At 36.5% G+C, this 25,603-nt stretch overlaps 1 protein-coding gene across 1 annotated transcript in view; it reads left to right on the top strand.

Moving 5' to 3' along the window:
* COL4A5 (collagen type IV alpha 5 chain) overlaps positions 1-25,603 on the top strand; it is a 291,027-nt gene that overhangs the window by 218,979 nt on the left and 46,445 nt on the right. The gene's annotated exons all lie outside the window — the stretch shown is intronic.

Genomic DNA, 25,603 nt, shown 5'->3' with positions numbered 1-25,603 from the left:
ATGTTAATTCCCATTTAACAATGTAAAGTTTCTTGAAGTGAATTTTAATTTTCTCTGTTATGTTTCTATATTACCAGTAACATATGAACATACTATTTTATTAAAAAATAATATACGTATATAAAGAGTAAGAGTGAAAATCTTCTTTATGCCCCATCCTGTTTTTACCATTCCTTTCCTCATAGAGGCCCACTGTCAATACTTGATATATACATTTGAATTCTTGTTCTACACATTTATATTTATGCATATAGAATTTAGGATGTTTTCTATGCATTGTATATATGTAGAATCATATGCATGCTATTCTGTTGTTTAATCACTCCCCCCTTTTTATTTCTTTTTTCAGTATGTCTTAGACAATTTTCTTTGTCGTCATACATTATATCTGTGGACATGTATATATAGTTGTTTGTACTGTATAGCTTCATAAAAGTGAAATTGTTGGATCAAAGGATAAGTGCATTTAAATTTCTGGCTTTTTAAACATTTATAATAATGTAACATATGAATTTGATTTTAAAATACAACCAGTATGAAAAGATGTAAACTAAAAAGTCTCCTTTTTACATGTTCACAAACCCCAAATCCCCAGTTCTTCTTCTCCAGGGTAACCACTTTTAGTATTTTCTCATGTATTCTTCCAGAAAAGTTTTCTAAATGCATTTATCTGCATGCATATATGATATTTCATCAATTTTAATACTCCTTTTTTTCATCTAAAATGCCTAATATTAGAATGCATCTTATTATGATGGAAAGCATATTATTATTAAAATTGGAAATATTTTTCCCCAATTATTAATTATGCTACACCTTCCAAATGTAGGTGTTTTCTCATATTTTAATTTATATACACAAAATAATACTATACACCTGCTCTGTACCGGGCTGTCATCACTTAGTAAATCTTGGCAAACTTTCTTTGTCAGCCTATAAATATATGCCTTATTATTTTTCATAATTATATAGTATTTTTGTGAGGTTCACTATAATTAATTTAGCCATTGTGAATACTAAAATTATTTCTAGGTTCATGATTGCAAACATATTATGCACTGAAGATCCTTATCCATATCTTACATGTGTATCTTAAGAATCTTTGGTAAATATCACCATAGAATAAATTCTGAGCAGAGTTGCTAAACCAGCATATATGTCCCTTTTTAATATCTATAATTACTGCCAAATTTTCCAATTAAATAATTCTACACTTTTATACTTTCATGATTAGTATAAGAGATTTTCTCCTCATTCTACAAATATTGGGTATTATCAATTTTTAAATTTTACCAATCTAATGAGTGAAAAGTAGTGTATCATTATTGTTTATATTTGAATTTTCCTGATTACAAGTGGGGTTTCACATGTTTTTAACTCTTTTGTAAATTATCTATTCATACTGTTTGCCTCACATTTTTAGGAGAGGACTTGGTTATGTATTTCCTACTGATTTCTAAAGGTACCTTATAAATAGTGAAGATGCGTCCACTGTCTGTTGTATTTGTTGCAAATGTTTTCTCCCAGTTACTTGTTTGTCTTATAGCATTGTTTACTGGGTATTTCATTATATAGATGTTTGAAATTTTTACATAGGCAAATTATGTACTTATTCATTTATTTATTCATAAAATATCTATTGAGTATGTATGATGTACCAGGTACTGTTTTAGGTGCTTGGAGATACAGCATGAACAAAACAGACAAACTTTTACTGCCTACATGAGCTTATATTTAGTTAAGGAGACATACAATAAACAGAATAAATAAGTCTGTATTATGTTAGAAGGTGACAAATCTCATGATGAAAAGTAAAACAAGGCTTGATGATAGGAATTTCTGGAAATTGTTATATTTTGAAACAGGTTAGTAAGGGAAAGTCTGATAAGATTCAGAGTAAGAGAGTAAATCATACAAATCTCTTAGTCTGCAGTAAGAGAGTATATCATACAAAAACCTGAGGCGGGAGCATACCTGACATGTTTGTAGAACATAAATAAGGCCAGTATGTTAAACAGAATGAGTGAGGTGAAACTAAGTAGGAGATGAGATTAGATTGGTAATAGGAGAAAGATTATTTAGGGCCTTATAGATCATCATAGTAGAAGCTTTTACTCCTAAGTGAATTGGGGAGCAAAAAGAAAGAGTTAACATGATTGTACATTAATTTTAAGAAATATCACAGGACCTGTTTTGGAAAGAGATCTATAGAGGAACAAGGATGAAAGCAGGGGAACCAGTTATGATGATATTTAAATAATGCAGGCTAATGATGTTGATGGCTTGGATCAAGGTAGTGGAAGGGGAAGTGATAAGAAATGGCTAGATTCTGAATATATTATATACATCAAGCCAGGAAGATTTTTGCTTGGAATATGAGAGAGAGTAGTCAAGAATGACTCCAGTTTTTATCCTGAGCAACTAGAGTGGAGTTGCTGTATACTGAAATAGAAAAACTTTAAAAAAAGCAGGTTTAGTGAAAAAGATCAGGAGCATAGTTTTCTGATTGTTTATATTTTCTTGCTGAAATAAGAAATTCATCAATTGAGTGGGAGAGGGAGGAAGAGGTAAAGAAGGTTTGAGACCTGTCACATAGATTTTACGGGTTTTATTGAAAAAAAATCTCCTTATGAAGACTTCTACATCCTGAGATTATAAAAATAGATTTATATATTTCTTACAGGATTTTCATGGTTTTCTTCTTTACATTCACAATTTTAATCCATCTGAATATTTCTGTATGTTGTGTGAGGTGGGAAACTAACTTTTTTTTTCCCAAATAAATCACCAACTGACCCAGCCTCATTCATTACAAGCTCAATTATTTACTCAATGTTATAAAATTCTATGTAAATTTTTTTCCAAATTTATTCATCCATATTTTTTCTGGAATGAGTGAATTTTAACATTTTTATAATGGAACAAAAATTACCATAATAAATTGTCTCTGGATTTATAATGTATGGTAGCAGAAAAATATGTTTTAATTGGTAAATGTCCAAGGTATATTCAACTCTACAAGCAAGAGATTAGATTTTAGTTTTTCCATGTGACCTACCCGTTATTTCAGTAAGCAAATTTTACACTAAATCTGGAAAATTACGAAGACGATATTGTAGAAATAATGTAAAGTAGCCTGTTCTTTCTTTCAGATGGTATTACTATATCTTAAAATAGTGACATGTTGAAAAAATAAGGTTTTTAGCTCAGTTCTACGTTAGATACAGGTCATCTTTGTTTTGCACAGTTATACACAAATTTCAGTTATCATGACTTAAATAACACCAATCCACAACAACATTGTTTAAATTTTAGTTGCTATGATATATTAGTTTTTCAGTTTATAAATCACCATCTAAATAACAGATGTGCATTACAATCAGTGGAGAGTAATTTCACTTCTTTCAAATTCTGTCACTAATTAGTAACCATGCATCTGTTCAGTTCATGCACTGACAACAAAGCATTTAGTTGTGTCACCTCCTTGTCTTCCAGTGATAAACCAATGTGCCATTTTACAAAAATGGATAATCAAAAGAGAAAATTCGCCAACAAAGAAGAAAGTGCAGAAAAAAAAAAAAAGGAAAGTGTTAACACTGGAAGTAAGGTTTGAATTTAAAATAAATGGGATTATAGAAGAAATAGCCAACCATAGAAATGTAGGCACTGCCACCATTTGAGAGACTCTAGATATGCAGCTAAGGAACTTAGTGAAGGCAAACTTACCAACATAAATGAGGAAAGTAGCACTGATGAAAAGGATGAAGATGTCACAGAGGAAATGTTCCCATCAAAAATTTTACATTAAAGGAAATCTTGGAGATATTTTACAAGTTTGAAAGTATAAAGGTTAAAATGTTGGAAACTGATCTCAGTTTAGAAGCAGTGAGACAATTTCTGTGCCAAGGCATAGAAAAGATGTGTGCTCTGTATTGTAAGTTGTTCAATGAGAAGAAGGGAGACACTGTTCAAATTACTCTTGATAACTTTTTTACAATGAAATAAAGCACTTTATTTATCAATGTTTCCAATATTTTAAATTAGCATTTACTAAATATTCGTTTTACTATTTTTTATTTCTTTATACATGTATATTTGACATTAAAAGATATTTTAATGTTTTGATAACATTTTTAAAGGTTGTAGAATAATCACATTTCCCCCCATTGATTATTAAGATCACTTTACATAATTTTGGTTTACGTTTGCATTTTTTTCAGTTTCACACTACCTGTATTATAAATAAAGGGAAGAAGAAAAGTTTTAGGAAATATAATAGTATGATTGAAGGATAACAAGTATAAGAGAAATTTCTGTAATTACTGAGTTGTTAAGAAACAGGGAGAGTGGTAAAATATCAGATAAGTAGTTTGTTTTATTGATGTCACTGTTTATGAAACAGCATCCCTGTTAGTCAAGAAGCATGATTAATATAGTGTACTGAAAGCCCCAGACAAGGAGTCAGTAGGCAGAGATTTGAGTCCTGGGTTTGTGTACATGACCTTGATAAGTCACTTAATTCTTCAGTATCTTCACTAACTTGTCCATAAAAAGTAGAAGAAAAAATATCCTACCTTTTGCAGTTATTGTGAGGTTTCAATGAGATTAAAACATGCTTTGTAAAAAAGAAAAAGGAAGGAAACACTTTGTAAATTTTAAAGCATTGTATACGTAGTATTTATTTATATGTAAAACAAAAGGGCTAGAGTAGATGGTGTCTAAGATTTCTGGAATTCTCAAATATAATGACTAAGGAACTATATGAATCTGTAATGTCCTTTTAATATGGTGTAATAGTTCTAAATTTCATCACTCCTTAAAATCTAATCATGCTACAGATTCATCCCTTTCATAATCCCAGATGGCTTTTTTTTTTTTTTTTGCTGAAATTGACAAGTGTATCCTTAAATTCATATGGAAGTGCAAGGAACCCAGAATAGTCAAAGAAATCTTGAAAAGAAAAGATTTGGAGGACTCACTCTTCTGGATTTCAAAACTCACTACAAAGCTACAGTAATCAAGACTATGATACCAGCACTGGATAGACATAGAAATTGATGGAATAGATAGAGTCCAGAAATATACCCAGATATTTTTGGTCAACTGATTTTCAACAAAGGTTCCAAGACAATTTAGAGGGAGTAAGAACAGTCCTTTCAACAAATGATGCTGGAACATGGATGCAGCTGGAGGCCACTATCCTAAGCAAATTAATGCAGAAGCAGAAAACCAAATAGCACATGTTCTCACTTAAAGTTGGAAGCTAAGCATTGGGTACACACAGACACAAAGATGGGAGCAATAAATTCTGGGTATTCCAAAAAGGGGTAGGGAGTGAGGGAAGTGTTGATAAACTACCTGTTGAGTACTATGTTGACTACTTGGCAATGGGACTATTAGAAGCCCAAACATCAACATCATATAATATACCCATATGACACACCTGCGTACGTAAACCCTGGATCTAAAATAAAAAACAAAACAAAAATGAGAATGCTGGGAAAGGAGGATATCTATGGGCAAAAGAATGAATCTGGACCTCTATCTCCAACTGTATACAAAAATTAACTCCAAATTGATTACTGACCTAAATATAAGAGCTAAACCATAAACATATTAGGATAAAAAAGGAATGAATTCTTGTGACTTTGCATTAGGTAATGGTTTCTTAGCTATGAACTAAAAGCACAAACAATGAAAGAAAAAATAAATTGGGCTATATTAAAATTTAATGCATTTTTTGCTGCAAATGATACCATCAAGAAAGTGAAAAGACCCCTCACAGAATGAAATGAAATATTTGCAAATAATATATGAGATAAAGGATTTATATACAGAATATATGAAGAATTCCTATAATTCAATGGAAAGCAAATAACTCAGTTTTTAAAAGTGCACAAAGTGAATTGGGCCTAACAAACATATACAAAATATTATATCCAAGAAAAATACAGAATATACATTTTTGCAACTGCACATGGAACATTCTACAGAATAGACAATATATTAGGCCACAAAATAAGTCTTCATACACTTAAAAAGATTAAAACCATAGAGTATATATTTTTTAATTATGATGAAATTAGAAATCAGCAACAGAAAATAAACTGGAAAATCTGCAAATGTGTGCAAATTAAACAAGATGCTCTTAACCAATGAGGCAAAGAAATCATGAGGGTAATTAGAAAATATAATGTCTTTTATTTTTGGATAGAGTCTTATTCTGTTACCCAGGTTGGAGTGCAATGGGGTGGTTGTGGCTCACTGCAACCTTTGCTTCCCAGGCTCAAGTAATTCTCATGCCTCAGCCTCCTGAGTAACTGGGATTACAGGCATGTACCACCATACCCAGCTAAGTTTTTGTAGAGTTGAGGCATTGCCATGTTGGCCAGGCTGGTTTTGAATTCCTGACCTCAAGCAATTCAACTGCCTTGGCCTCCCAAAGTGCTGGGATTACAAGCATGAGCCATCTGGCAGAAACTATCTTGAGACAAATAAAGGTAAAACCACAAAGTACCAAAACTTACAGGATGCAGTGAAAGCAATGCTAAAAGGGAAATTAATAGCTGTAAATACTTACATTAGAGAAGAAACATCTCAAATCAAAAACCTAACTTTACATCTTAAAGAACTAGAAAAAGAAAAACAAACTAAATCCAAAACTAGCAGAAAGAAAGAAATAATAAAGACTAGAACAGAGATAAATAAAATACAGAATTGAAAAATTATAGATGAAGCCAACAAAACTAAAAGTTGTTTCTTCAAAAAGATAACAAAATAGAAAAAGGTTTAGCTAGCTTGACTAAGAGAAAAAGAGAGAAGACTCAACTAAAATCAGAAATAAAAGAGGAGACATTACTACCAATCTTACAGAACTAAAAATATATGAGAGTGCTATGAACAGGTGTTTGCTAACAAATTGGATAATCGGGATGAAATCGGCAAATTCCTAGAAAGACACAGTCTACCAAGACTAAATCATAGAAGTAAATTATATGAATAGACCAAAAGCAAGTAAGGAGATTGACTCAATAATCAAAAATCTCCCAATAAAGAAAAGCTCAGGACCAGTTGGCTACACTGGTGAATTCTACCAATCATTTTTTTTATTGAGACAGCGTCTCACTGTGTTACCCAGACAGGATAGAATGCAGTGGTGCAGTTATGGCTCACTGCGGCCTCTTCCTCATGGGCTCATGTGATCCTCAGCCTCCCAAATATTTACCAAACATTTAAAGAAGAATTAACAGCATTTCTTTTCAAGGTCTTCCAAAAATTGAAGACGAGGGAGCACTTCCAAACTCATTATATTATGCCTGGATTACCCTGATACCAAATCCAAAGACACTACAATAAAAGAAAGCTACAGACCAAAATCTCTTATGAATAGTGATGCAAAAAATCCTTAACAAAATACTAGCATACTGAATTCAACAGCATGTTAAAAGGATTATATGCCATGATGGAGTGAAATTTATTCCTTGGATGCAAGGATGGTTCAACATACAAAAATCGTTAGTGTAATACATCATCACACTAACAGAATGAAGGAGAAACCCTACACGATCATCTTAATTAAAGCAGAAAAAGCATTTGTCAAAATTCAACACCTTTCATGATAAAAATGCTCAACAAGCTAGGAATAGAAGCAAACTATCTACTTAGAATAAAGGTAATATATGAAAAATCCAGCTGGTAACAATTGTAAGAGACCGAATGCTTTTCCTCTAAGACCAGGAACAAGACAAGGATTCTTAATTTCACTACTTCCTTTCAACATAGTACTGGAATTCATATCTAGAGCAATTAAGCAATAAAAAGAAATAAAAGTGATCTAAATTGGAATGGAAGAAGTAAAATTATCTTTGTTCACAGATGATGTAATCATATGTAGAAAACTCTATAAAGATACCATATATGAGAAAAACTGTTAGAACTAATAAACAAATTCAGTAGAGATTCAGGATAAAAAAATCAACACACAGCAATCAGTTTTGAATGTGTCTATGTACTAACAATGAACATTCCAAAAAGGAAATTAAGAAAATTAAATTTACAGTTGTATCAAAAATAATAAAATACTTAAGAATAAAACTAACCAAGAAGGTGGACTTATGCACTGAAGACTACAAAATATTTCTAAAAGGAATTAAAGAAAACACAAATAAATGGAAGATTTAATTCTGTTAAAATGTCCATACTATCCAAAGCAATCCACAGATTCAATGCAATCCCTATCAAAACTCCAATAGCATTTTTTTTGCAGAAATCAAAAACTTATTCTAATTCACAGAGAATCTCAAGGGATCCCAACTAGCCAAAATGATTTTGAAAAAGAACAAGGTTGAAGAACTCATAATTTTTTATTTCAAACCCTATTACAAAGTTACATTAATCAAAATGGTGTGGTGCTGACATAAAGAAAGCAAACAGACCAATTTAATAGAGAGCCCAGAGATAAAATCTCTAGTATATAGTTGAATGATCATTGACAAGGGTCCTCAATGCGGAAAGGTGCTCAACAAATGGGTGCTAGGTAAAATGCATATCCATATGCAGAAGAATGGAGTTGGACCCCCTCCTTACATCATATACAGAATTAATTCAAAAAGGAATGAAGACCTAAATATAAGACCTAAAACTATAAAAATCTTAGAAGAAAACATGGGGCAACATGCCTCTTGACATTAGATTTTTTTCAGTTATTTCTTGGATATGACACCGAAATCATAGGCAACAAAAGAAAAAGTGGATAAATTTGACATCAGAATTAAAAGTTTTTGTGCATCCAAGAACACTACCAATACAGTGAAAAGGCAACTTATGGAATGGAAGAAAATATTTGCAAATTGTGTATCTGATAAATGATTAATTTCCTGAATTTAAAAAGAACTCCTACAAGTTGATAACAAAAACCATCAAACAACCCAATTTAGAAATAGGCAAATGACTTCAATAGACCTTTCTCCAAAGAAGATATACAAATAGCAAATTAGTACGTGAAAAGATGGTCAACATCACTAATCATTAGTGAAATGCAAATTAATTCCACAGTGAAATAACACTTCATACCTATTTAGAAGGCTATTATAAGGCCCAGCAAGGTGGCTCAGGCCTGTAATCTCAATACTTTGGGAGGCTGAGGTGGGTGGATCATGAGGTCAGACATTTGAGAGCAGCCTAACCAAAATGGTGAGACCAACCCTGTCTTTACTAAAAATACAAAAATTAGCCAGATGTGGTGGCACACACCTGTAATCCCAGCTACTCAGGAGGCTGAGGCAAGAGAGTCACTCGAATCCAAGAGGCAGAAGTTGCAGTGAGCTGAGATTGTGCCACTGCACTCCAGCCTGGGCAACAGAGTGAGACTGTATCCTCCCTCCCCAAAAAAAAACTATTATATAAAAAACAGTAAACAACGTGTTGGTGAGGATGTGGAGAAGTTGGAATGCTTATGTATTGCTAGTAGGAATGGAAAATTGTGTGGCCACTGTGGAAAATAGTATGGCAGTTATTCAAAAATTTAAACATAGAATTATCACATGACCTAGCAATTTCACTTCTGGAGATAGATCTAACATTATCACATGACATAGCAATTTCACTTCTGGAGATAGATCTAACATAATTGAAAACAAAAATGGGAATTCAAACAGATGTTTTGTAGCCATGCTTATAGCGACAGAATTCACAAGTCAGAAGGTGGAAGCAACCCAAGTGTCCATTGATAGAGGAATGTGTAAATAAAATGTGATATGCACATACAATAGAATATTATTTGACCTTAAAATGGAATAATATTCTGATTCATACTATAACATGGATTACCACTGAAGCCATTATGCTAAGTGAAATAAGCCAGTTATAAAAAGACAAATGTTATGTGACCCCACTTATATGAGGTACCTAGAATAGTCAATTTCATAGTGACAGAAAGTAGAATGGTGATTGCTCAGGGGTGGGGGAAGGAGAAAATAAGGAGCTATTGGCCAAAGGGTACAAACATTTACTTAGTTATAAGATGAATAAACTCTAGGGATCAAATGTATACCATGGGGACTATAGTTTAAAATACTGTGTTGTATACTTGAAATTTGTTGAGAGTAGATCTTTTTTTTTTTTTTTTTTTTTTTTTTTTTTTTTTAATGAGACGGAGTTTCACTCTTGATACCCAGGCTGGAGTGCAATGGCGCGATCTCGGCTCACCGCAACCTCCGCCTCCTGGGTTCAGGCAATTCTCCTGCCTCAGCCTCCTGAGTAGCTGGGATTACAGACACGCGCCACCGTGCCCAGCTAATTTTTTGTATTAGTAGAGACGGGATTTCACCATGTTAACCAGATGGTCTCGATCTCTTGACCTCGTGATCCACCCGCCTCGGCCTCCCAAAGTGGAGAGTAGATCTTAATTGCTTTCACCACACACAGAAAAAAATTGTAAGTAGGTGAAGTGCTAGATGTGTTAACTACTTTCATTGTGGATATGAGTATAAAGTTTCAGTTCGGGATGATAAAAAATGTTCTGGAGATGTATGGTGGTGATGATTGCAGAACAGTGTGAATGTTGTTTATGCCACAGAACTATGCCCTTAAAAATAATTAAAATGGTAAGATTTATGTTTTGTATATTTTGGTACTATAAAAAGCCACATAAAAGTGAAAATGATAATTAGCTTGATTTAATCATTCCACGATGTATACATGTAACATCACACTATACCCAATAAATGTATATAGTTTTTATCAATTAAAAACAAAGTATTTTAAGTGAAAAAATGAACAAAGGAATTGAATATATATTTCTCCAAGAAAGATGTACAAATGGCCAATATGTACATAAGAAGGTGTTTAACCTCATTAGTCATTATGAAAATGCAAATAAAAACCACATTGAGATATGACTTCACACTTACTTGAGTAGGCATAATCAAGACAGAAAATAACAAGTGTTGGCAAGAATGTGAAGAAATTGGAACTCTTTTGCATTGTCAGTGGGAATGTAAAATGGTGCAGCTGCTGTGAAAAAAGTATTTGACAGTGCCTCAAAAAGTTAAATAAAGAGTTATATGACTCAGCAATTCCACTCCTACGTATTTTCTCAGGAGAAATGAATCTGTATTTCTGCACAGAAACTTGTACATGAACATTCACAGCAACCAAAAAGTGAAGAAAACCCAAAACACATAAATGGCTAAACAAAGTGTGCTATTCTGGAGAAAACTGAGGAGAGTGAGGATCATTATGGACAGGAGGCAGGACTAGATCACAGCTCCAACTCAGACAGACAGAGCGTCATACAGAGGATCACATCAAGAATTTCAGTTCCAGACCAACTGCAACAACAAACCAGCTATCTCAAGAGGATGCACAGTCCCTTTGAAGGAAGCAGACAGCTCTTTCAGGACCCGGGAGACACCCCAAATACTGTGAGTGCCCCAACCGCAGAAGTAGAAAAGGGAGATTCTTCTCTCCCAAATACACAACCCCCACTGGAGAAACTGGAGGTCTGTTTGAGGGACAAGTTTTTGACCTTACCTGGAGCTGAGTCAATTTAGAGAGCTGAATGAAATACAGTGGTAGAGGAAGTAGCAGGAAAGGCCCTGGGAGCATGCTGGGACCCCAAGCAGGGCATTCCTGCCTGGCACCACAGGGATCCATCGGGAAGGTGGCCAGAGGAGCATGTGAAAGCACCACAGGGAGAAGGAAGTCTCTTGCTGAACTTTGTAAAAATTTGAACCAGGTGAGAACCCCCTGGCCAGAACTTGGGGGAGGGCATGAATCCAGTGTGCAGGTTCCACAGGCGGGGGAAGAACCAAGCCTTTTTCTTTTGCAGCCAGAAGGCAGGTAGCCTGGGACAACTTCTCCAGCCCTGCTTGCCCACCACCTGGAAACAGACTCAGGGCTGTTGGTGGGGCACGGTGGAAGTGAGACTGGCCCTTTGGTTTGTGTGGGAGCTCGGTGAGGCCTGTGACTGCTGGTTTTCCCCCACTTCTCTGACAACCTGCATGACTCAGCAGAGGCAGCCATAATCCTCCTAGGTACACAACCCCATTGACCTGGGAACCTCACCCCCATCCTCCACAGCAGCCACAACAAGACCTGCCAAAGGAGGGTCTGAGCTCTGACACACCTAGCCCTAATCCTACCTGATGGGCCTTCCTTATCCACCCTGGTAGCTGAAAACAACGGGCATATAATCTTGAGCGTTTTAGGGCCCCACCTACCGCCAGTTCCTCTCCATACTACCATAGCTGATGCTCTCTGAAAAGTGCCACCTCCCAGCAGGAAGCCAACCAGCCCCAAAATAGACCATGAAACCACCAAAGCTAAGAACCCTCACAGAATCCATTTCAATCCCCTGCCACCTCCACGAGAACAGGTGCTGGTATTCCTGGTTGAGAGACCCATATGGGGTTCACATCACAGGACTCTGTGCAGACAGTTTTCAGTACCAACCCGGAGCTGGATAGACTTGCTGAATGATTAGACTGAGAAGAGGTAACAATCACTGCAGTGCTACTCACAGGAAGCCACATCCACAGGAAAAGAGAGCGAGAACTACAAGGGAACATCCCGTTGGACAAAAGGATCTGAACAACAGCCTTCAGCCCTACCCTGTGACAGAGCCTACCCAAATGAGAAGGAACCAGAAAACCAACTCGCAATATAACAAAACAAGACTCTTTAACACCCCCCAAAAAATCACACTAGTTCACCAGCAATGGATCCATACCAAGAAGATATCTGATTTACCCGAAAAAGAATTCAGGAGGTTTCTTATTAAGCTAATCAGGGAGGCACCAGAGAAAGGTGAAGCCTAATATGAGGAAATCAAAACAATGATACAAGCAAAGGGAGAAATATTAAAAGAAATAGATAGCATAAATAAAAAACAACCAAAACTTCAGGAAACAATGAACACATTTACAGAAATGCAAAATGCTCTGGAAAGTCTCAGCAATAGAATTAAACAAGTAGAAGAAATAAATTCAGAGCTCAAAGACAAGATCTTGAAATTAACCCAACAAAGACAAAGAAAAAAGAATAAGAAAATATAAACAAAGCCTCCAAGAAGTCTGGGATTATGTTAAATGACCCAACCTAAGAATAATCAGTGTTCCTGAGGAAAAAGAGAAATCTAAAAGCTTGGAAAACATATTTGGTGGAATAATCAAGGAAAACTTTCCCACCCTTGCTAGAGACCTAGACATCCAAATACAAGAAGCACAAAGAACACTTGGGAAATTCAATGCAAAAAAGATCATCACCTAGGGACATTGTCATCAGGTTATCTAAAATTAGGAAGGAAAGAATCTTAAGAGCTACAAAGCAAAATCACCAGGTAACCTATAAAGGAAAACCAGTCAAATTAACAGCAGATTTCTCAGCAGAAACCCTACAGACTTGAATGGATTGGGACCCTATCTTCAGCCTCCTCAAACAAAACAATTATCAACCAAGAATTTTGTATCCAGTAAAACTAAGCATCATCTATGAAGAAAAGATACAGTTGATTTCAGACAAACAAATGCTGAGATAATTCCCCATTACCAAGCCACCACTACAAGAACTGATGAAAGGAGCTCTAAACATTGAAACAAATCCTGGAAACACATCAAAACAGAACCTCTTTAAAGCATAAATCACACAGGACCTATAAAATAAAAATACAAGTTAAAAGGCAAAAACAAAAAACACAAAAACAAGGTACACAGGCAACAAATAGCACAATGAATGCAATGGTACCTCACATCTGAATACTACCATTGGATGTAAATCACCTAAATGATCCACCTAAAAGATACAGAACTGCAAAGTGGATAAGAACTTGCCAACCAACTATCTGCTCCCTTCAGGAAACTTACCTAACACATAAGGACTCACATAAACTTAAAGTAAAGGGGTGGAAAAAAGCATTTCATGCAAATGGACACCAAAAGCAAGCGTGGATAGCTATTCTTATATTAGACAAAATAAACTTTAAAGCAACAACAGTTAAAAGAGACAAAGAGAGACATTATATAATGCTAAAGGCCTTTGTCCAACAGGAAAATATTGCAGTCCTAAACATATATGCACCTAACACTGGAGCTCCCAAATTTATAAAACAATTACTAATAGAACTAAGACATGAGATAGATGGCAACACAATAATATTGGGGGGGTCTTCAATCCTCCACTGAGAGCACTAGACAGGTCATCAAGACAGAAAGTCAACAAAGAAACAATGGACTTAAACTATACCTTGGAACAAATGGACTTAACAGATACATACAGGACATTCCATCCAATAACCACAGAATACACATTCTATTCAACACCACATGGAAATTTCTCCAAGATAGACCATATGATAGGCCATGAAATGAGCTTCAATAAATTTAAGAAAATTGAAGTCATGTCAAGCACTCTCTCAGAACACAGTGGAATAAAACTGGAGATCAAATCCAAAAGAAACCTTCAAAACCATGCAAATACATGGAATTTAGATAACTTGCTCTTGGGCTAGGCACAGTGGCTCACACCTGTAATCCCAGCGCTTTGAGAGGCCAAGGTGGGCAGATCACCTGAGGTTAGGAGTTGGAGACCAGCCTGGCCAACATGGCAAAACCTTGTGTTTACTAAAAATACAAAAAATAGCCAGGCATGGTGGCAGGCACCTGTAATCCCAGCTACTTGGGAGGCTGAGGCAGGAGAATCACTTGAACCCAGGAGGCAAATGCTGCAGTGAGCCAAGATTGTGTCACTGCACTCCAGCCTGGGTGACAGAGCAAGACTCTGTCCAAAAAAAAAAATCAAAAAGAAAAGAAACCTGCTCCTGAAAGAGTATTGGGTCAAAAACAAAATCAAGATAGAAATTAAAAAATTGTTTGAACTGAATGACAATAATGACATAACCTATCAAAATTGTTGGGATACAGCAAAGACAGTGCTAAGAGGAAAGTTCATAGCCCTGAATGCCTACATCAAAAAGACTGAAAGAGCACCAACTGACATTTCTAAGGTCACACCGCAAGGAACTAGAGAAACAAGAACAAATCAAACCCAAACCCAGCAAAAGAAAGATAACCAAGATCAGAGCAGAACTAAATAAAATTGAAACAAACAAACAAAAAATACAAAAGATAAATGAAACAAAAATCTGGTTCTTTGAAAAGCTAAATAAAATTGATAGACCATTAGCAAGATTAACCAAGAAAAGAAGAGAGAAAATCCAAACAACTTCATTAAGAAATGACACAGAAGATTAACGTTACAACTGACAACACTGAAATACAAAAGATTATTAATGGCTACTATGAACACCTTTATGGACATAAACTAGAAAACCTAGGAGAGTTGGCTAAATTCCTGGAAAAATACACACCTATAATCCCAGTACTTTGAGAGGCCAAGGTGGACAAATCACCTGAGGTCAGGAGTTGGAGATCAGCCTGGTCAACATGGCAAAATCTCATGTCTACTTAAAATACAAAAAAATAGCCAGGCATGATGGCAGGCACCTGTAATCCCAGCTACTCAGTATTAAGAAATGACACAGGAGATACTACAACTGACACAGGAAATATTACATTAGGAATATTACATTCCTATCTTAAATTAGGAAGAATTAGATACCCCGAACTGTCCAATAACAAGCAGTGAGATTGAAATAGTAAATAAAAAATTACCAACAAAAAAAGTCCAGGACCAGATGAATTCACAGCAGAATCATACCAGACATTCAAAGGAGAATTTGTACCAATACTTTTGTCACTATTCCACAAGATAGAGAAAGAAAGAACCCTCCCTAATTCATTCTAGGAGGCCAGCATTACCCTAATACTGAATCCAGGAAAGGACATAACCCAAAAAGAAAACTGTAGACCAATATCCTTGATTATCATCAATGCTAAAATCCTTGACAACCATACCAGCTAACTGAATCCAATAACATATCCAAAAGATAATCCACCATGATCATGTGGGTTTCATATCAGGGATGCAGTGATGGTTTAACATATGCAAGTCAACAAATGTGATACACCACATAAACAGAATTAAAAATAAAAATCACATGATCATCCCTATAGATGCAGAAAAAGCATTCAACAAAATCCAGCATCACTTTATGGTTAAAACTCTCAGCAAAATTGGCGTACAAGGGATGTACCTCAATGTAATAAAGGCCATCTATGACAAAACCACAGCCAACATAATACTGAATAGGGAAAAGTTGAAAGCATTCCCTCTGAGTACTGGAACAAGACAAAGATCCCCACTCTCACCACTCCTCTTCAATGTAGTACTGGAAGTCCTAGCCAGAGCAATCAGATAAGAAAAAGAAATAAAAGGCATTCAAATTGGTAAAGAGGAAGTCAAACTGTTGCTGCTTGCTGACAATATGATCGTTTACCTTGAAAACCCTAAATATTCCTCCAGAAAGCTTCTAGAACTGATAAAAGAATTCAGTAAAGTTTCTGGATACAAGATTAATGAACAGAAATCAGTAGCTCTTCTATACACCAACAGCTACCAAGTGGAGAATCAAATCAAGAACTCAACCCCTTTTACAATAGCTGCAAAAAAATAAAATAAAATACTTAGGAATCTACCTAATCAAGGAGAGGAAAGACCTCTCTACAAGGAAAACCACAAAACACTGCTGAAAAAAATCACAGACAACAGAAACAAATGGAAACACATCCCATGCTCATGGAGTGGTAGAATCAATATTGTGAAAATGAACATACTGCCAAAAGTAATCTACAAATTCATTGCAGTCCTCATCAAAATACCACTGTCATTCTTCACAGGATTAGAAAAAGCAATTCTAAACTTTATATGGAAGCAAAAACAGTCCCCTCATAACCAAAGCAGGACTAAGCAAAAAGAAAAAATCTGGAGGCATCATACTACCAGATTTCAAATTATACTATTAAGGCCATAGTCACCAAAACAAAATGGTACTGGAATAAAAATATGCACATAGACCAATGAAACAGAATAGAGAACCCAGAAATGAACCCAAATACTTACAGCCAACAGATCTTAGATAAAGCAAACAAAAGCATAAAGTGGGGAAAGGACACCCTTTTCAACAAATGATGCTGGATTATTTGGCTAGCCACATGTAGGAGAATGAAACTGGATGCTCATCTCTCACCTTACACAAAACTCAACTCAAAATGGATTAAGGACTTAAATCTAAAACCTGAAACTATAAAAAAAATCTAGAAGATAACATTGGAAAAATCCTTCCAAACATTGGCTTAGGCAAGGATTTTATGACAAAGAGCCCAAAAACAAATGCAATACAAACAAAGATAAATAATTGGGACTTAATTAAACTAAAGAGCCTTTTCTTTTTTTTTTTAATTGTACTTTAGGTTCTGGAGTACACGTGCAGATCATGCAGGGTTGTTGCATAGGTGCATATATAACCAAGTGGTTTGCTGCCTCCATTCCCCCTTCACCTATAGCCAGCATTTCTCCCCACATATCCCTCCCCACCCTCCCCACCCCCCACTGCCCCCCCCTAGCCCCCTCAACTGACCCCAGTGTGTGATGCTCCTCTCCCTGAGTCCACGTGTTCTCATTGTTCAACACCCGCCTATGAGTGAGAACATGCAGTGTTTGGTTTTCTGTTCTTGTGTCAGTTTGCTAAAAATGATGGTTTCCAGATTCATCCAAGTCCCTACAAAGGACACAAACTCATCGTTTTTTATGGCTGCATAATATTCCATGGTGTACATGTGCCACATTTTCTTTGTCCAGTCTATCATCGATGGGCATTTGGGTTGGTTCCAGGTCTTTGCTATTGTAAACAGTGCTGCAATGAACATACATGTGCATGTGTCTTTATAATAGAATGATTTATAATCCTTTGGGTATATACCCAGTAATGGGATTGCTGGGTCAAGTGGAATTTCTATTTCTAGATCCTTGAGGAATTGCCACACTGTCTTCCACAATGGTTGAACTAATTACACTCCCACAAACAGTGTAAGAGTGTTCCTATTTCTCCACATCCTCTCCAGCATCTGTTGTCTCCAGATTTTTTAATGATCGCCATTCTAACTGGCATGAGATGATACCTCAGTGTGGTTTTGATTTGCATTTTGGAGCAGTCAGCAAACAGACAACCCACAGACTGGAAGAAGATCTTCACAATCTATACATCTGACAAAGGACTAATATCCAGAATCTAAGTGAACTCATACAAATCAGTAAGAAAAAAACAAACAATCCTATCAAAAAGTGGACTAGAGACATGAATAGACAATTCTCAAAATATACAAATGGCCAACAAACATATGAAAAAATGCTCAACATCACTAACGATCAGGGAAATGCAAATCAAAACCACAATGTGATATCCCTTTACTCCTGCAAGAATGGCCATAATCAAAAAATCAAAAAGTGGTAGATGTTGGTGTGGATGCGGTGATCAGGGAACACTTCTGCACTATTGGTGGAAATGTAAACTGGTACAACCACTCTGGAAAACACTGTGGAGATTCCATAAAGAACTAAAAGTAGAACTACCATTTGATCCAGCAATCCCACTACTGGGTATCTACTCAGAGGAAAAGAAGTCATTATACAAAAAAAGATATTTGCACATGTATGTTTATAGCAACACAATTTGCAATTGTGAAATTGTGGAACCAACCCAAATGCCCATCAATCAAAGAACTGATAAACTGTGGTGTGTATATATATCCACAATGGAACACTACTCAGCCATAAAAAGAAATAAGTTGGCCGGGCACAGTAGCTCACGCCTGTAATCCCAGCACTTTAGGAGGCTGAGGCAGGTGGATCATGAGTTCAGGAGATTGAGACCATGCTGGCCAACGTGGTGAAACCTAGTCTCTACTAAAAATACAAAAATTAGCTGGGCGTGGTGGTGCATGCCTGTAATCCCAGCTACTTGGGACGCTGAGGCAAGAAAACCACTTGAACCAGGAAGTCGGAGGTTGCAGTGAGTGGAGATCTGCCACTGCATTCCAGCCTGGTGACAGAGTGAGACTCTGTCTCAAGAAAAAAAAAAAAAAAAAAAAAAAGGAATAAATTAATGGTATTTACAGCAACCTGGATGAGTTTGGAGACTATTACTCTAAGTGAAGTAATCAGGAATGGAAAGCCAAACATCCTATGTTCTCACTGATATGTGGGAGCTAAGCTATGAGGACGCAAAGGCATGAGAATGACACAATGGACTTTGGGGACTTGGGAGGAAGAGTAGGAGGGGGGAGAGGGACAAAAGACTACAAATAGGGTACAGTGCATACTGCTTGGGTGATGGGTGTGCCAAAATCTCACAAATCACCACTAAAGAACTTATGTAACCAAATACCACCTGTACCCCAATAACTTATGGAAAAATAAAAAACAAACAAAAAAGTGTGCTATCCCATACAATGGAATATCATTTGACAATTTTCAAAAATGACGTACTGGTACATGGTGTAACATGGATGAACCTTGAAAACATTATGGTAAGTGAAATAAGTAAGGCACAAAATAACCACATATTGTATGATTTCATTCATATGAAATGTCCAGAATAGGCAAATCTGTATAAAGAGAAAGCAGATTAGGTTTTGCCAGGGGTTAGAGGGAGCAAGAATGAGGAATGGCTGCTAATATGTATAGGGTTTCTTCTAGGGGGTAATGACAATTTTCTAAACTTAGCTTGTGATGATGGTTATACAGCCCTATGAAGATACTGAAAACATTTGAATTGTACACTTTAAGTGGATAAATTGTATGATATATAAATTATATCTCAATAAAGTTATTTTTAAAATATACATTATTGAAAAATCTACAGTTTCTACTTATAACATGTAATGTTTTCAGTTGTCTTTAAATTACTATCGTTATTTTAGGGTTTTTTTTAGTTCTAGAATCCTGAGATTTGATGAACAAATGAGTGTTATTTACCTCACTAACTTTGGACATATTTTAAGTAATTGTATGTACTGTGATTTCTAGGACTACACATGTTGTTCTAGTATGGAATAGCAAGATTTATGAATCATATTTTTCTTTAATGTTTCTTTAGTATTTTGAACCACCTGTAGGTTTATTGGGCTGATTTTGGAGCAATTTGCTATTATGCCTACCTTGGGTGGTAAAGGATAGTATAGAGCTCATTATCTTGTAAGTTTAGTTTATATTATTTTTCTCTAAGTTTATCATTACCTTAGACATGCTGCTATTGAATTTCATGTTTTGGCTTTGGTCTCTTCAGGCAGACTTGAGCCATTATTTATCAGTTTGTTTCTGTTAGTTTAACATTTCACTACTTGGAAGAGCTAAATAACATGCAGATTTGAAGGTCTTACTGTATAATCCCTTTTCTGTATAATTAACTAAAATGTTAATGGTTGCTCAATGGATATAAAACTTCAGTTATGCAAAATGAGTAAGTTTCACAGATCTGTCATACAATATGGTGCCTACAGTTAACAGTATGGTATTCTTCACCTTAAAATATGTCAAGAGGATAGATTTCATGTTAAGTGCTCTCACCACAACCCACATACACACATGAAGAAATTTTGGGAGGTGACGGATATGTTTAGTACTTTGTGCTTATGGTATCATGGGTATATGCATATACCCAAACTCAAAAATATGTATGCATTAATTATGTGCAATTTTATATATAAATTTTTTTTTTTTTTTTTTTTTTCCTGGTATCTTTTTTTTTTTTTTTTTTTTTTTTTTTTTTTTATTGCATTTTAGGTTTTGGGGTACATGTGAAAAACATGCAAGGTTGTTGCTTAGGTGCATACGTGGCAGTGTGATTTGCTGCCTTCCTCCCCTTCACCCATATCTGGCATTTCTCCCCATGCTATCCCTCCCCAATTCCCCACCCCCCCGCTGTCCCCCCCCACTCCCCCACAACAGACCCCCATGTATAGTGCTCCCCTCCCTGTGTCCATGTGTTCTCCTTGTTCAACACCCGCCTATGAGTGAGAACATGTGGTGTTTGATTTTGTGTTCTTGTGTCAGTTTGCTGAGAATGATGGTTTCCAGGTTCATCCATGTCCCTACAAAGGACGCGAACTCCTCGTTTTTAATGGCTGCATAATATTCCATGGTGTATATGTGCCACATTTTTCCTGTCCAGTCTATCATCGATGGGCATTTGGGTTGGTTCCAGGTCTTTGCTATTGTAAACTGTGCTGCAATGAACATTCGTGTGCATGTGTCCTTATAGTAGAACGATTTATAATCCTTTGGATATATGCCCAGTAATGGGATTGCTGGGTCAAATGGAATTTCTATTTCTAGGTCCTTGAGGAATCGCCACACTGTTTTCCACAGTGGTTGAACTAATTTACACTCCCACCAACAGTGTAAAAGTGTTCCTATTTCTCCACATCCTCTCCAGCATCTGTTGTCTCCAGATTTTTTAATGATTGCCATTCTAACTGGTGTGAGATGGTATCTCAATGTAGTTTTGATTTGCATTTCTCTAATGGCCAGTGATGATGAGCATTTTTTCATATGCTTGTTGGCCTCATGTATGTCTTCTTTTGTAAAGTATCTGTTCATGTCCTTCGCCCACTTTTGAATGGGCTTGTTTGTTTTTTTCTTGTAAATCTTTTTTAGCTCGTTGTAAATTCTGGATATCAGCCCTTTGTCAGATGGGTAGGCTGCAAAAATTTTTTCCCATTCTGTTGGTTGCCGATTCACTCTATTGACTGTTTCTTTTGCTGTGCAGAAGCTGTGGAGTTTGATTAGGTCCCATTTGTCTATTTTGGCTTTTGTTGCCAATGCTTTTGGTGTTTTGGTCATGAAGTCCTTGCCTACTCCTATGTCCTGAATGGTTTTGCCTAGGTTTCCTTCTAGTGTTTTTATGGTGTTAGGTCTTACGTTTAAGTCTTTAATCCATCTGGAGTCAATTTTAGTGTAAGGTGTCAGGAAGGGGTCGAGTTTCTGCTTTCTGCATATGGCTAGCCAGTTTTCCCAACACCACTTATTGAACAGGGAATCCTTTCCCCATTGCTTGTTTTTATCAGGTTTGTCAAAGATCAGGTGGTTGTAGATATGTTGTGTTGCCTCCGATGCCTCTGTTCTGTTCCATTGGTCTATATCTCTGTTTTGGTACCAGTACCATGCTGTTTTGATTACTGTAGCCTTGTAGTAGAGTTTGATGTCTGGTAGTGTGATGCCTCCTGCTTTGTTCTTTTTGCTTAGAATTGACTTGGCTATGCGGGCTCTCTTTTGGTTCCATATGAAGTTTAAGGTGGTTTTTTCTAGTTCTGTGAAGAAGGTCATTGGTAGCTTGATGGGGATAGCATTGAATCTGTATATTACTTTGGGCAGTATGGCCATTTTCACGATATTAATTCTTCCTAACCATGAACATGGAATGTTTCTCCATCTGTTTGTGTCCTCTCTTATTTCGTTGAGCAGTGGTTTGTAGTTCTCCTTGAAGAGGTCCTTTACATTCCTTGTTAGTTGTATTCCTAGGTATTTTATTCTCTTTGTAGCGATTGTGAATGGCAGTTCGTTCTTGATTTGGCTCTCTTTAAGTCTGTTATTGGTGTATAGGAACGCTTGTGATTTTTGCACATTGATTTTGTATCCTGAGACTTTGCTGAAGTTGCTTATCAGTTTCAGGAGCTTTTGGGCTGAGATGAGGGGGTCTTCTAGATATACAATCATGTCGTCTGCAAATAGAGACAATTTGACTTCCTCCTTTCCTAATTGAATACCCTTTATTTCTTTTTCTTGCCTGATTGCTCTGGCTAGAACTTCCAGTACTATATTGAATAGGAGTGGTGAGAGAGGGCATCCTTGTCTAGTGCCAGATTTCAAAGGGAATGCTTCCAGTTTTTGCCCGTTCAGTATGATATTGGCTGTCGGTTTGTCGTAAATAGCTTTTATTATTTTGAGATACGTTCCATCGATACCTAGTTTATTGAGGGTTTTTAGCATAAAGGGCTGTTGAATTTTGTCGAAGGCCTTCTCTGCATCAATTGAGATAATCATGTGGTTTTTGTCTTTGGTTCTGTTTATGTGGTGAATTACATTTATAGACTTGCGTATATTGAACCAGCCTTGCATCCCCGGGATGAATCCTACTTGATCATGGTGGATAAGCTTTTTGATGTGCTGTTGTAATCGGCTTGCCATTATTTTATTGAAGATTTTTGCATCTATGTTCATCATGGATATTGGCCTGTAGTTTTCTTTTCTTGTTGAGTCTCTGCCAGGTTTTGGTATTAGGATGATGTTGGTCTCATAAAATGATTTGGGAAGGATTCCCTCTTTTTGGATTATTTGGAATAGTTTCAGTAGGAATGGTATCAGTTCCTCTTTGTATGTCTGGTAGAATTCGGCTGTGAACCCATCTGGGCCTGGGCTTTTTTTGGGTGGTAGGCTCTTAATTGCTGCCTCGACTTCAGACCTTGTTATTGGTCTATTCAGGGTTTCGACTTCTTCCTGGTTTAGGCTTGGCAGGAGGCAGCTGTCCAGGAATTTATCCATTTCCTCCAGGTTTTCTAATTTATGTGCATAGAGTTGTTTGTAATAATCTCTGATGATGGTTTGAATTTCTGTAGAATCTGTGGTGATATCCCCTTTGTCATTTTTTATTGCATCTATTTGGTTATTCTCTCTTTTCTTTTTTATTAGTCTGGCTAGTGGTCTGTCTATTTTGTTGATCTTTTCAAAAAACCAGCTCCTGGATTTATTGATTTTTTGAAGGGTTTTTCGTGTCTCTATGTCCTTCAATTCTGCTTTGATCTTAGTTATTTCTTGTCTTCTGCTAGGTTTTGAGTTTTTTTGATCTTGCTCCTCTAGCTCTTTCAATTTTGACGATAGGGTGTCAATTTTAGATCTCTCCTTTCTTCTCATGTGGGCACTTATTGCTATATATTTTCCTCTAGAGACTGCTTTAAATGTGTCCCAGAGATTCTGGTATGTGGTGTCTTCATTCTCGTTGGTTTCGAAGAACGTCTTTATTTCTGCCTTCATTTCATTGTTTATCCAGTCAACATTCAGGAGAAAGTTGTTCATTTTCCATGAGGCTGTGCGGTTCTGGGTTGGTTTCTGAATTCTGAGTTCTAACTTGATTGCACTGTGGTCTGAGAGACTGTTTGTTATGGTTTCCGTTCTTTTGCATTTGCTGAGGAGTGATTTACTTCCAATTATGTGGTCAATTTTAGAGTAGGTGTGATGTGGTGCTGAGAAGAATGTATATTCTGTGGATTTGGGGTGGAGAGTTCTGTAAATGTCTATTAGGTTTGCTTGTTCCAGGTCTGAGTTCAAGTCCTGGATATCCTTGTTAATTTTCTGTCTCGTTGATCTGTCTAATATTGACAGTGGTGTGTTGAAGTCTCCCACTATTATTGTGTGGGAGTCTAAGTCTCTTTGTAAGTCTTTAAGAACTTGCCTTATGTATCTGGGTGCTCCTGTATTAGGTGCATATATATTTAGGATCGTTAGCTCTTCTTGCTGCATTGATCCTTTTACCATTATGTAATGTCCTTCTTTGTCTCTTTTGATCTTTGTTGCTTTAAAGTCTATTTTATCAGAGATGAGAATTGCAACTCCTGCTTTTTTTTGCTCTCCATTTGCTTGGTAAATCTTCCTCCATCCCTTTATTTTGAGCCTTTGTGTATCCTTGCATGCGAGATGGGTTTCCTGGATACAGCACACTGATGGGTTTTGGCTTTTTATCCAATTTGCCAGTCTGTGTCTTTTGATTGGGGCATTTAGTCCGTTTACATTTAGGGTTAATATTGTTATGTGTGAATTCAATCCTGTCATTTTGGTGCTAGGTGGCTGTTTTGCCCTTTGGTTGATGCAGATTCTTCATTGTGTTGATGCTCTTTACCTTTTCGTGTGTTTTTGGAGTGACTGGTACTGGTTGTTCTTTTCTATGTGTAGTGCCTCCTTCAGGAGCTCTTGTAGAGCTGGTCTGGTGGTGATGAACTCTCTGAGTTCTTGCTTGTTCACAAAGGATTTTATTTTTCCTTCACTTATGAAGCTTAGTTTGGCTGGATACGAAATTCTGGGTTGAAAGTTCTTTTCCTTAAGGATGTTGAATATCGGCCCCCACTCTCTTCTGGCCTGTAGGGTTTCTGCTGAGAGATCTGCAGTGAGTCTGATGGGCTTCCCTTTGTGGGTAACCCGACCTTTCTCTCTGGCTGCCCTTAGTATTTTCTCCTTCATTTCAACCCTGGTGAATCTGATGATTATGTGTCTTGGGGTTGCTCTTCTAGAGGAGTATCTTTGTGGTGTTCTCTGTATTTCCTGGACTTGAATCTCAGCCTGCCTTGTTAGGTTGGGGAAGTTTTCTTGGATAATATCCTGAAGAGTATTTTCCAGCTTGGATGCATTCTCTTCGTCACATTCAGGTACACCTATCACACGTAGATTAGGTCTTTTCACATAGTCCCATATTTCTTGTTGACTTTGTTCATTCCTTTTTACCCTGTTTTCTCTAATCTTGCCTTCTCGTTTTATTTCATTGAGTTGATCTTCGGCCTCTGATATCCTTTCTTCTGCTTGGTCAATTCGGCTGTTGAAACTTGTGCATGCTTCACGAAGTTCTCGTGTTGTGTTTTTCAGCTCCATCAATTCGCTCATATTC

Source organism: Aotus nancymaae, unplaced genomic scaffold, assembly GCF_030222135.1.
Source record: "Aotus nancymaae isolate 86718 unplaced genomic scaffold, 86718_ANA_hifiasm-v0.15.2.pri h1tg000004l, whole genome shotgun sequence".
In the NCBI taxonomy this organism is placed as follows: Eukaryota; Metazoa; Chordata; class Mammalia; order Primates; family Aotidae; genus Aotus; species Aotus nancymaae.
The sequence above is the reverse complement of the archived record's forward strand: the minus strand, read 5'-3'. Positions and strand labels throughout refer to the sequence as shown.